General features: G+C 41.0%; 1 long non-coding RNA gene across 1 annotated transcript; it reads right to left on the bottom strand.

Annotated features, from left to right (window-relative positions):
• Positions 1-1,559: 1,559 nt before the first annotated feature.
• On the bottom strand, positions 1,560-9,553 carry LOC139177193 (uncharacterized). Its single transcript, XR_011561689.1, has 2 exons — positions 9,139-9,553; positions 1,560-2,274 (listed from the first exon to the last, which is right to left on the bottom strand). It is a non-coding gene; the product is annotated as an uncharacterized lncRNA (long non-coding RNA).
• Positions 9,554-14,109: the final 4,556 nt, after the last annotated feature.

The raw sequence follows: 14,109 nt of genomic DNA, 5'->3' as shown, positions 1-14,109 counted from the left end.
CAACCCCAGGGTCTACTTCAAAGGTTCCCTTCAATGACACCCTCACAGAGCTCACCAGAATCCTGCGCGTCTTGGTCTGGGACCAATCCACCTTCAGTCTTTGGAGCCCAGAGCACTTCACCCAAGGTCACTTATAAGCCTGAACCCCACGTACTAGAACTTTCTGTGCCTGTTTCTAGCCTTGACCTCCCACAACGTCCCTCAATGCTTGCTATGAATTCTCTCACAAACTCACTGGCTTCAATTTTCCTTTTTTCTTCTGTTGAACTAAGATTTTACACGGGATCATTTTAGCAAATGAAAATTTAACAAAGTCACAGGAAGAATAATTAAAAAGAGTGATTGCAAAATTCTGAACCAAGATTCATAAAATTTTACCCCATGTAAAATTCTCAGCACGTCTCTCATCTGGGCTTAAAGGAACTGTTTTCTCATGCCTTTGACATACATTGAATGCAATATATAAATATCTCAAGGTACATACGTTAGCAGTGAACTACTAGAGAATGTGCAAGTGTAGGTGTTTTAGTGCATATTTATTTAAAGAATTTGGGAATGATAGGTCAAAAGGGAGAATTTCAGCATTGCAGATGATTTACCAAGAACTTACAGATTTGGCAACTAATCTGTTTTGTCGACTTTTCATGGAATTTATTTCCTTACATGTCAGGAGGTTGCGTTTGTTAAGGAATTTCCACACTGTCCTCCCTAGTGGCTGCACCAGCTTCCATTCCCTTCAGTCCTGTAGGAGGTTCCCTGATCTCCATAGCCTCTTCAGCCTTTATTATATCATTAGTGGGCATTTTGATAATGGTTATTCTGACTACAATGAGATACCTCATTGTAGTTTTGTTTTCCATTTCTTAATAATTACTGATGCTGAGTGTCTTTCATTTGCCTCTTGCCCATCGAAATATCTTCTTTGGAGATATGAGGCCTTGGTCCAAATTTTGATTGAGTTATTTTTGTCCCTGATATTTTAAACATTAAAAAAAATTTTGTCTGTTGCTGTGTGCAGGCTACCTCTAGGTGTGGTGCACGGGCTTCTCATTGCGGTGGCTTCCTCTGTGAAGCGCGGCTCTAGGTGTCAGTAGTTGCAGCACACAGGCTCAGTAGTTGTGGTGCACAGGCTAAGTTGCCCTGCAGCATGTGCAATATTCCTGGGGCAGGGTTCAACCCCATATCCCCTGCACTTGCTGACAGATTTGTATCCACTGGGCAATTGTTTTACAATTTTTTTGTAACAATGGAATTTTTTTTTTTTTTTTTTTGAAATGTGTATGTTTTTTGGTTTTGAGTTTTTTAAACTTTAAAAATTTTTTCAATTAAGGATACTTGCTTTACAGAATTTTGTTGTTTTCTGTCAAACATGAACAAGAGTGAGACATAGGTACACCCGTGTCCCCTCCCTTCTGAGTCTCCCTCCTACGTCCCTCCCCATCCCACCCTTCTACATTGTTACAGTGCTGTGTTCCTTTCTGCTGTACAACACTGTCAATCAGCCATAAGTGTTGAGGCAGTCTGAATGCGGGTCAAAAAGGATTTCCAGACACAGGCCATTTTAGAAAAGAGTGAGTTTATTAAAAACAAAGGGCAGAGATAAAGCAGGCACTGCGAGTGCAGTGGGCCCACATCTGCACAGACCAGGGGATGCTGACAGTTTCCATGGGCTAATAGCCAATTTTTACAGCCTCAAAGCAAAATTGCTGCTGGATGGTTGATGTTAGGTGATTGGTTGGGGCACTATAGGGTGCTTACTGGAGTGGGCATCTTTGCCCCATTGGGAGTCGGGAAGCCTACAGAGGGGCTTAGTCAGCTTTGAAAGTGTCCTTGATTCTGAGCTGTGTGTGCTTCTGTGTTCTTGGTGCAAGGCTTCACATCTGTGGCCTTGGGGCAGCACGCCACAAATAACAGTAGCCATGATCTATATTCTCTGGGTTGATTGTGTCATTCCACTTGGCAGTCATTTAAAATGGAACCAAAATACTGAGAATCATGCTGAAGATCCAGCAGAGGATACTGAAGGTGCCCACATATTTGGGAGCTTTTCTCTTAAGCTCTGCCCACCTGGAGTCACTGGGAATGATGATCACCTGAAAGGCACTCAAGAGGAAGATGGTGCCAATGGACACATCTCTGCCGACTCTTGGAACATGAAAAACAAGTGTGCATCCAAGGCTGCCAGTGTTTCAGGAATTCCTTTCAAATGAACAACTAAGAGTTTGGCTAGAGTCACGTGCTTGAGAATCCAGTCTGTGGGCCGACATTTGCCTCCTGCAAAATAAAGGGAGCGAAAATGGTAAACAAGACAGAAATTCCCCATAATCCCTGCCGTAGTCTGCAATAAAAAGACCACTCCTATTGCCAAATCCTTGGAGGCCATTCTGTCAAATCTAATAATCTTCTGAGCCAGAGAATCCTGCATGAGAAAATGAGGCAGAACTCTGTACCATATCAACTGGAATTGATACTCTTAAGTATTCTTCATTTACCTTAGATGCCACTGAAAAAGAATTATTTACATTTCTTTCTGTAAAACAAGTGTCTGATATTTGAATGTGTAACAGTGAAAACACTTAAAGGAATATCAATGAGGATTTAAAAGTCATGCCCTGATGGTTCAGTGGTAAAGATTCCACCTGCCAAACAGGAAAGGACTGTTCAATCCCTGGGTAAGGAACAAATGAGTGTAATATCAGTAAAGATACCATGATTATATTTTAAACTACACAAGATGATTTTTAAGTTCACACAGGGTAAAGATAAGGTAAGAGTAAAAATATTCAGGAAACAATATTAAAGCATACCATTTAGTTAAAATAAATGAAAGTTTGATAATAAAGTAGAAATAGGTGGATGTGAATTGATAAGTTCAGTACAATGGTGGAAAGGAGGATAAATATGCATTACAAAGCAGTAGTGAAAAGATTTTTTTTCAACAAATGAGTTAGTATAATGGCAACTATCTTCCCACCTTTGTACAAACCAAGTGAATCAAAGTTTTTAAAAATCTTGGTAAAACATACATAAGGTGAAATTATAAAAATAAATAAAAGTAATGTCTATAACACACGTTTATATACATCAAAATTCATTCCAGGATGAGTATTTTCATGGAACCATAAGTAGCAATGAGCCTAATACAGTTACAGATTTGTAAAAATGTAAAGTCTTTTTATTAAAAAGGTGAAAATTAGAACTTAGTTCAGTTCAGTTCAGTTGTGACCAACTCTCTGCAACCCCATGGATTGCACCATGCCAGGCTTCCCTGTCCATCACCAACTCCCAGTGTTTGCTCAAACTCGAGTCCATTGAGTCAGTGATGCCATCCAACCATTTTCATCCATTGTTGTCCCCTTCTCCTCCTCTCTTCAATCTTTCTCACCATCAGGGCTTTTTCCAATAAGTCAGTTCTTCGCATCAGATGGCCAAAACTATTGGAGCTTCAGCTTCAGTATCAGTCTTTCCAATGAATATTCAGGACTGATTTCCTTTAGGATTGACTGTTATGATCTCCTTGCTGTCCAAGGGATTCTTGAGAGTCTTCTCCAACACCACAGTTGAAAAGCATCAATTCTTCAGCGCTCAGTTTTCTTTATGGTCTAACTCTCACATCCATACATGACTTCTGGAAACACCATAGCTCTGACTATACAGACCCTTGTTAATACAGTAATGACTTCAAGTTTTAATATGCTCTCTAGGTTGGTTATGGCTTTTCTTCCAAGAAACAAGCGCCTTTTAATTTCATGGCTGCAGCCAATATTTCTAGTGATTTTGGAGCCCAAGAAAATAAAGTCTGTCACTGTTTGCATTGTTTCTCCATCTATTAAAGTCCATCCTATGAAGTGATGAGACTGGGTTTCATGATCTTCATTTACTGAATGTTGAGTTTGAAGCCAGCTTTTTCACTCTCCTCTTTGACTTTCATCAAGAGATTCTTTAGTTCCTCTTCACTTTCTGCCCTAAGGGTGCTGTCATCTGCATATCTAAGGTTATTGATATTTCTCCCAGCAATCTTGATTACAGTTTGTGCCTCATCCAGCTGCGCATTTAGCATGATGTACTCTGCATTTAAAAGCCTCTTGATGAAAGTGAAAGAGGGGAGTGAAAAAGTTGGCTTAAAGCTCAACATTCAGAAAACTAAAATCATCGCATCCAGTCCCATCACTTCATGGGAAATAGATGGGGAAACAGTGGAAACAGTGTCAGACTTTATTTGGGGGGGCTCCAAAATCACTGCAGATGGTGACTGCAGCCATGAAATTAAAAGCGCTTACTCCTAGATAGCATATTCAAAAGCAGAGACATTACTTTGCCAACAAAGGTCTGGCTAGTCAAGGTTATGGTTTTTCCTGTGGTCATGTATGGATGTGAGAGTTGGACTGTGAAAAAGGCTGAGCACTGAAGAATTGATGCTTTTGAACTGTGGTGTTGGAAAAGATTCTTGAGACTCCCTTGGACTGCAAGGAGATGCAACCAGTCCATTCTGAAGGAGATCAGCCCTGGGATTTCTTTGGAAAGACTGATGCTAAAGCTGAAACTCCAATACTTTGGCCACCTCATGCAAAGAGTTGACTCATTGGAAAAGACTCTGATGCTGGGAGGGATTGGGAGCAGGAGGAGAAGGGGACGTCAGAGGATGAGATGGCTGGATGGCCTCACTGACTCAATGGACGTGAGTCTGAGTGAACTCCAGGAGTTGGTGATGGACAGGGAGGCCTGGCGTGCTGTGATTCCTGGGGTTGCAAAGAGTCGGACACGACTGAGCGATTGAACTGAACTGAACTGAACACTGCATTTAAGTTAAATAAGCAATGTGAGAACATACAGCCTTGATGTACTCCTTTCAAAATATGGAACCAGTCTGTTCCATGTCCAGCTCTAACTGTTGCTTCTTGACCTGCATCCTAATTTTTCAGAAGACTGCTAAGGTGTTCTGGCTTTCCCATCTCTTTAAGAATTTTCCACACTGTCTTGTGATCCACACAAATGCTTTAACATAGTCAATGAAGCAGAAGTAGAGGTTTTTCTGGAACTCTCTTTTTCTATGATCCAAGGGATGTTGGCAATGTGACCTTTGGTTCCTTTGCCTTTTCTAAATCCAGCTTGAACATCTGGAAGTTCTGGTTCACATACTATTGAAGCCTGGCTTGGAGAATTCCGAGCACTACTTTACTGGCATGAGAGATGAGTGCAACAACTGTGCTTCAGTTTGACCATTCTTTGGCATTGCCTTTCTTTGAGATTTGAATCAAAACTGATATTTTCCAGTCCTGTAGCCAGGGCTGAATTTCCCAAATGTGCTGGCACATTGAGTGCAGGATTTTGAACCTGAAACTCCAATACTTTGGCCACCTGATGCCAAGAGCTGACTCATTGGAAAAGACTGATGCTAGGAGGGATTGGGGGCAGGAGGAGAAGGGGACAACAGACGATGAGATGGCTCGATGGCATCACCGACTCAATGGACATGAGTTTAAGTGAACTCCGGGAGTTGGTGATGGACAGGGAGGCCTGGTGTGCTGCGATTCATGGGGTTGCAAAGAGTCAGGCACGACTCAGCATCTGAACTGAACTGAATTCCAAATCATAAACTGATCTGTTAATTAATGTGACATCAAAAGTATTGAGTGGAAGTCAAGATATCTGAAATATTATCACATTTAAAGAAGATGACATTTTAAGAAAGTGATTTTTATTTTGTAAAATGAAGTTATACAACTATAAATTTTGAGAATATTTTCAAATCAGAGAATAGGGCACACTATGCTTTTATGCCTGATAGCTGCCATCTGAAACCCATTTCTGAAGTTACTTTTGGAAAATGGTTTGACCCAAATCACCCAATTATGGATTTTTCAATAGGATATAATGTCTCTGTTAAGCACTTTATAAATTCCAGACTCAGAGAAAGTATTTCTACTGCTTTCTGGTAGTTCAGATGGTAGAGAACCTGCCTAGAATGCAGGAAACCAGGGATCGATACCTTGATCGGAAAGATCCCCTGGAGAAGGATATGGCTACCCACTCCACTATTCTTGCCTGGAGACTTCCATGGATAAATGAGCCTGGCTGGCTACAGTCCATGGCGTTGCAAAGAGTCAGACACAACTGATGGACTAAGCACACAATTGTCAACTCTATACACTGTTTCTAATAAATACCATTCCTATAGATTTTTTACTCATGGAGGTACTGTTGGCACACATATCGTAACCCCCAAAATGTATGATTTTCTGTAAGGTACTCCATGATTTCCCATATATCTCTGCAATTCCAGTCATTAGTTACTCTAAACATTAGGTTTCATATCGCTTCGATTCTAAAATAACAATCACTGTCACAAAAATTACACTGTGATTTCCTTGGTGGTCCAGTGATTAAGACACCTGGCTCTCAATGCTAGCTTCGGCGAGGGCGGGGGTGGGGGGTGGGAGGGGATCAGGACTTGGGGGAGGTGCCTAGGTTCGATCCCTGATCAGGGAACTAAATCTCATATAGCACAACTAAGATCCAGTTGCTGCTGCTGCTAAGTCACTTCAGTCGTGTCCGAATCTGTGCGACCCCATAGACGGTAGCCCACCAGGCTCCCCCGTCCCTGGGATTCTCCAGGCAAGAACACTGGAGTGGGTTGTCATTTCCTTCTCCAGTGCATGAAAGTGAAAAGTGAAAGTGAAGTCGCTTAGTCATGTCTGACTCTTAGCGACCCCTCGGACTGCAGCCTACCAGGTTCCTCCGTCCATGGGATTTTCCAGGCAAGAGTACTGGAGTGGGGTGCCATTGTCTTCTCCAAAGATCCAATACAGCCAAATAAATAAATATTTTTCAAAAAGAATTACACTAAGATATGTTAGGAGGCATTGGGAACTGACATCTGGTCGCACCTAATCTCTTTTTAATAGCTCCATTACATTTTTTTGAATTATTCCTCCTTCCAGTGTTGCTTTGGCACTGCATTACTTTGAGTCAGAACACTTCGTGTTTCCTGAATGGTCACCAACCCAGACTTCCAAAAGCACCTGTTTCTTGCAGATTCTTGCCCACAAGCTGAAACAGATAATACTCACTTCATATCCTCACATAGCCCGGATATTGGGTTCAGAGTACTGGTCACGTCAGGCTGCTCCTGTGACACGGAGGGAGGCAGCCTGACCCCTAGGTATGGGTTTGTGATCCTGTGACCTCATGACCCTTCAGAACTGCAATTATCTTTTCACCTGTATCTGCGATGTGAGTCAGGCTTGGAGAACTGAGATTATTTGTGAAAATCTTTATGGCTCAGTTGCTAATGATAAAAGAACAAAGTTTGTACTGATCCTCTCCAAAGGGACTCTTGAAATGCTTGAGGAAGGTTCTATTCCCTTTGGTCCCTGAAGACAGACAGGGACTCACAAGGAACCAGTAGTAAATACTGAGGTCTGACAAAGGAAGGGAATTTCATGTGTCTGCTTGTATAGTTAGTATCCATGAGAAGCATTTCTACCAAAAATGAGTTATTTCCTATTCTTGAGACCACTGAACTGTGCCTCCATTTAGATTATGAGTAGAGAAATGGAGCCAAAGCACCTGAGAGGGGTTTTCAAGAATTTCTCCATCTGTCATCTTACAGAGGTGACATTTTCATACCTCATTGTCTGAAATGTCATAGAACTTCTCAAAAAGTATCTTGAGGCAAATACCCCCTGTTTATAGTTAGGATTCAATGTCTGATAGATAGAAAATCCCGCATAATTTCCACTGTAGTCTGCAATAGCAGGTACACCTTATTGCCAACTCCCTAGAGAATATTCTCCTAGTTCTTCGTGACCAAAGTCATATTCAGAACCAGAGGTTCCAGCAGGGAACTGTGAGATTTGACCTACTGATACTTTTATCATGCAAATCAGTATCAATATCCTCTAAATTTGTCCCCACTCACAGATACTTAAGAAACATATTTTCTTTTCATTTTGTTCACACCCCAAAACATGTGGGATCTTAGTTCCCGGCTAGGGAAGGAAATGCAATTCTGCAACAGAAGGTAGGGTCTTAACCATTGGGCTGTCAGGGAAGCTACTAAACACATTTTCTTTAATAAGTAATTTATTAACTTGACATTCATTTTCCTTTATATTGTAATGATTAATGCTTTCTGTGTAAGAAATGATTAAATCTTCAACTCTTGAGATCTTAGCTCCCCAACCAGGGATTGAACCCACATAACCTGCAGTGCAAGCACAGCATCTTAACCACTGGACTACCAGGGAAGTTGCTAATCTCACATTTAAAGAGAAATGTGTACTCTCCTGGGACACAGTAGTCTGTGGGCCTCTTACAGTTTTACCTGTCTTGCCTTAACTCTTCTCCAGATTATCCTTTCAGGGTGAAGAGGAGGAGGTTAGGAAAGAAAGCCAACAGTGAGGAGGGTGTTTGGGAAGCTAAGTGCAGAGCAGTCTATGTGATCCACAGGCCCCATTTGCCTAGTTTCGTGCCCAGTTTTAGCACAAAAAGTCCTGCTTCTTGGAAACTTGTTCAGTCCTGAAAGAGGCAGGGCAATTGGTTGCTTCAGCAGCAGCAACAATAACAGAAGCAATCTGTGTATCAACAGATTCTGGCAGGAGTAACGGTATGTCATTTCTGTGGTTACGTTATAAACGATAATGTGGATTCCGGTCTCCCTCTTTTTTTCTGGAATCATTTCCTAAAGGGAAAGCCAGCTGCCCTGTGGTAAGCTGGTCTCTGGTTACAATTAATGATGCTTACTCCCAACGGATCATCTGAGTGATTACATTCTACTTTTCCTCACTGAGGAGACACCCATCTTCACAACTCACACAAAGGGCTTTTCAATTTTCTCCGTTTTTTTCAACTTGCTGAAAACATCTCGGCTTTCCATAGAGGCACCTCTCAAAATTCGTCTCTTTTGCCTTCAGCTGTGTGAAATACTAACTTAGAACAGGCAGGAAGTAGCTCTGCTCCAGAGGAAATCAAAGATTTAAAGGCATTAAAAGGCAGAGAAAGGGAGCACAGCTGGACAGAAGGGCCAACAGACGCAAAACTAACAGAGGACGGGGTAAGGGGAGGCAAGGCCCCGTCCCCACTGGCCCCGCCCATAAGTACCTGCGCTTCCGCCCTCCTCCCGCCCTCTCTCCTTACTTCGCTTCCCGTTGGCTGCGGCGTAGCTTCCTCTGTACCGGATCTTCCGCCTGCGCGTGCGCAGTATTCTGCAGACCCGGAATTGAGTTTAAGTGAGCGACAGAGAGTTCTGGTGAGTTTGTTTCTTTAAAACCCGGATTTCGTTTTAGGACAACAACCCACAGCCTGTTGTCCTTCACACGTAGGTGTCGGGGGTCTCTGTGGACGTTCAATCTGCCGTCCCATTTCCCCGTCCCCAGTATGTCCTCGCATCGCCGCGAGAAGTTGTGAAGTCTGTTAGCTTAGCTGCCGGGTCCCTGCGGTCCACGTCCGCTTCCTGTTAATATCGTTCTAGAGTCCATGTCCTTCTCTGGCAGTTCTACCTTCTAACTTGTAGAGACCGCTGCTTAAAGTCCTGCATTGCCCAACCGCTAGATCCCTGATCTACGAAGAGGTGAAGGAGGCTCTATTCTGTATGGAGTTTGGTCAGGGTCTCGCCTAACGTTTGAAGGTCAGGGTCAGCCTAGAACGTGTGGTTTTCACAGGAAGGGCCTCGAGTTCTGAAGAGAAGAATAAAGCTAAAAACACCTCGTTTAATTCTCTGTTCCAAAATCCCTGCTGTGTCAGTGGCCGTAGAGGATTGTGTGTTGGGCCTGTTGAATACCTCCCTCTGTGTGTGGCTGTGTTACAGGCACCTCGGTGTGATTATCTAAGTATTGAACAGCCTATTTTCAACACTCAGGGGCCACTTCCCAAGACTGATCTTACCTGAGAAGGAAGCCCAGAGGAAAAGGAAAGCAAGGAGTCAGAAATGACTCGTTCTGAGGTAAAAGGCATAATCCTTTTGTTTGTTTGTTTGTTCAGTCTCTCATTCCTGAAATGCTGTTTCTTTGGACTTGATAAGCTTCTTAACTTCTGAACGAGTTTGTTTGAACGTACCATAGTCCTCATCCCAAGGGACCCATTGCCCTCCTGGCACATCAGTGTGACAGAAAACAGTATTGCCAGCCAAAGAAGCTCACTCAAGCTTTTAAGTCTTGAGTTTTTATTGGGTTTTAGCTACATAGCCGTGGTTGATAACATCTCCAGCATTCTCTACTTCTTAGAGGTTGGGCTAATAAGCTCACCTGGCTCAAAGCCCCAAACATCTAGTCACTTCCTTGGTCTTTGTGAAATGGCCAGCCTCACAACCTGAGTCATCCCCTTATTAAACTAGGGGCCCACCATAGGTCATGTTGTTAGCATAAATAATCAGGGCCCACGGAGAGTAATAAAGCCACTTCAGTCACTAAGGAAATTCCAAGGGAAAAAAAACTTAAATTCCAAGAGTAGTTAACAAACTTCCACAACCTGGGGACCAAAGCCTACCGAATTCTTTTTTTTTTTTTTTTAGTTTTAGTATTAATTTAGTTTTCGCTATACTGGGATTTTGCTGATGCACTTGGGCTTTCTTTGTTTTGGAGCTCTGGCTCTAAGGCACAGGTTCAGTCATTGTATTAATAACTGGCAGGCTCTGCAGCAGGTGGGCTTCAGTAGTTGTGGCACACTAGCTTAGATGCTTCAAGGCATGTGGGATCTTCCCTGATCAGAGATGGAACCCATGTCCTCTGCTTTGACAGGCAGGTTTTCAGCACTGGACCATCAGGCAAGTCCCTAAATTCTTTATTACACAACGCTGAAACCTAAGTCTTTCCTTTATGCCGTTTGATTTTTTTTTCCCCCTCTGATTTTTGTTACCTGAAATACCTCACCTGTTGCATTATTAGAAAATATTTTGTTGTGTTTACCTTCTATTTTATTGTTAAAAATAATGTCTAAGTCTTTCTTTAGGTGAGCTGCTTTGGCTACCTTGTAGCTATTTTGCTTCATTTATTTTGAAGTTTCACTAGTCTATACAGTGATAACTTCATCTGTAATTTGGCAGAATTACAGATTTACAGATTATAATTACAGAAGTCTGTAATTTCCCTCTATTTAGGTTTTCTTCATTTTTAAATTCAAAATTGTGTTGGCTGTCCTAGATACAGCTGAGACTTTTATTTGAAATATCCATTTTTGTTTTGAGTTTTAATTTTTCTGAAATTGCAGTCACTGAAGTCTTTATGTCACCACATCTTCCAAGTAAAACTTGTGATTTTCAGACATTATGTGCTTCAGTAAAGGTTTACAGTTTCTTCACATAGGTCTGGAAATGTGTTCTAAATAGGTGTCATGGTATATTTGCTAATAAAATGTAGACTATTTCTCATATTGTGTTTTTGATTATTTTTTACTAAAGAGAAAAAATTGTTTTCAGTGAACCTAGGTGGCTCAGTGGTAAAGAATCCGCCTGCCAAAGCTGGAGAACTGGGTTTGATCTTTGGGTTGGGAAGGTCCCCTGGAGAGGGAAATGGCAACCCCCTCCAGTATTCTTGCCTGGGAAATCCCATGGACAGAGGAGTCTGGATGGCTACAGTCCATGGGGTGGCAAAGTGTTAGACATGATTCATGTGACTTAGCATGCATTCATGCACAATTTGTAAATGTTTGTTTCACCATAAATGTAAAGTATACTTGAGTTTAAAAAAAAAGCTGGATTAAAGATGTTTCTTCCAAAAGATCTGTTACTTAGGGAAGGTTGCCTTTACCTTCAGTGTCTTCATGTGTGCATATGTGTGTGCAGGCAGAAACCTAAGGTTTATATAAAAGCCATCATTATTTCATGAATATTTTTATTTATCCTAACCTTTGAAAATTGTTCTTACATACTTTCCATTGCCTTAGATTGTTTCATTTTAGTGAAATGAATATATAGTTCACTTTAATATATGTATGCATGAAAATGTTCATATGATTTGATCAGTTATTTTTCTTGTATTTTGTATTCTTCACAGCTAGAGAAACTTTTATGAACTTTCTTTAGAATTGTCCCTATGTATTTGTCTATGTATTATTCAGGTTTAGAGTACATAAAGTGAAGTAAATTTAAGCTGTTTAAGGAGTGTTTGCTACATATTTGCAATAAGGTGGAACAACAACATAATTGATTTTAAATTATTTCAGTTACACATCCAAGACTCTGTAAAAACTCTCAGAAAGATACATAGTATATCCTAAGTAGTTAAAATGATTGTTGCTACTGAGGAGTCTATCATATTTGAACTGTAAAATTTGTAAAACACTTCAAGTTCAAAAGTAAGTATGAATTACTTACCTTACTAATGTATTTCATTACTATTCAAAATGGTCACTTATGGAGCAGAATTTTGAACATCACTAGTTAAAAGAAGCTTGTTAACAGTACTCTGAAAAAAATTAAGCTTGTTAAAATACATGGCACATTTCTCCCACTCAGGAACTCTTGGGTCAGAGTATGCTTTTTAAAAATATTAACTGTTTCCTTGATAGACAATTCATCCTGTGTCATACAAATACAGCACTCAAAAATAAATATGCCCATGGTGTTCTGATTATTTTATCATTTCTTTTCCAGATCAGAATAGTTTTTGAAATGGTGTGTGGGTCATTTCTCATCTTTTTTTGGGTTAGGATTATGGTAGAAAATATTGCTGTGTAAAAGTCGTATTATAGTATAACACCAGTTCAGTCCTGCTCCCAGGCCTGAGATAATGAGATGAATCATATGCATGGATTTCCTTCAATAAACTCTTTCCCTTTGGTAAATCTGCCTAGTCACAACCCTCCCTCTTGAGATATGGGTTGTCTTCTGACCTTATGACCATTGTTAATTCCTTCTTTCCTTGGTATCGATAACTATACATTTGGTTGTCTGATCTTTATCATTGTCAAAGAAATTCCTTAATAGCCTATATATGCTCACACAAAGATCATTAAAGCACCCTTGTTCCATCAGAGCTTGGGTCCCTGTGTCTTTCTTTCTTTTCTTTCTCTCTGTCTCTCTCCCTCAGGCTAATTCTCTGGAGCATGGAAAGCTGCCGAGCTCACTTTCTCTCCTGGGCTTTTAAGACCTCCTTGAGAGGATGCCCTGTGCCTTCGTGAGCTGTAGAAGCCCTTTGTCAAGGCCTTTATTGGTTCTCTGCATAAACCAGGGAATATCAGCCTCTTCTCTCTTTTACTTTCTTGTCGTTAACTCCAGATCACCATTTAATGCGGTCCATTAAAGGACCGCAACGCTAGGCTAAGATCAGGGAGGGCATATATGAGATGAAATTTGCATACAACACATTTTTAAAATATTTATTTATTTAGCTGCACTGGGTCTTCTTGTCACAGGTAGGATCTTCAGTCTTCCTTGTAATTTTCGGCTTCTTTGGTTGTGACATGTAAACTCTTGGCTACAGCATGTGGGATCTAGTTTCCTGATCAGGGAAAGAACCAGAGCTCCGTGCATTGGGAGCTCAGGGTCTTAGTCACTGGGTCATCATGAAGTCCCTGAACTAAGATTTTTTAATGATAGATTCAGATCATATATTCCATAGTAGTGCCAAAATACCCATGCAGTGATAATGGATTCTTCCATGTGCTTCTTACCCCATGACTCATGTTCACTGGTTTAGGTGTTTCTGTGAGATTCCCATGCTATGAATTTTTTTTTTTTTTTCACTTGAACAAGTGTCTTGGAAAGAAAAATGAGGGATGTGCCTAAACTATCACAATTAACGAAGTAACTTCCTGTCTTCTTACCTTCTTTTTGCTTTGGAAAATGAACACTCATGTGTGTTTAGCAGAGATGCTGGGTTTTGGGAGTGGCGGTTTTCATCCCAAGCCCAGGTCTGATCTTTTCCAGTACACTTCATGCTCACATCACAGAGTCTCATCACAGTTTTGTGTTTTCCAAAATGTTTACAAGAATCTTATTAGTCCTAATCTATGCTCAACTGTATTAAAATTTAAAATACAGCTCAGTGCAAGTAAAGAATATCATCCTCTAACATTATGTACATTTTACTACATTCAAAATTGCCTGAGTTTAGTGACATGAAAATGTTTCTCTCTTCCTCCTAATGAGCATATAGCCCCATTTGAGTGTAT

Source organism: Bos indicus, chromosome 18 (assembly GCF_029378745.1).
Source record: "Bos indicus isolate NIAB-ARS_2022 breed Sahiwal x Tharparkar chromosome 18, NIAB-ARS_B.indTharparkar_mat_pri_1.0, whole genome shotgun sequence".
Taxonomy (NCBI): domain Eukaryota; kingdom Metazoa; phylum Chordata; class Mammalia; order Artiodactyla; family Bovidae; genus Bos; species Bos indicus.
This window is presented reverse-complemented; position numbering and strand designations above follow the sequence as displayed.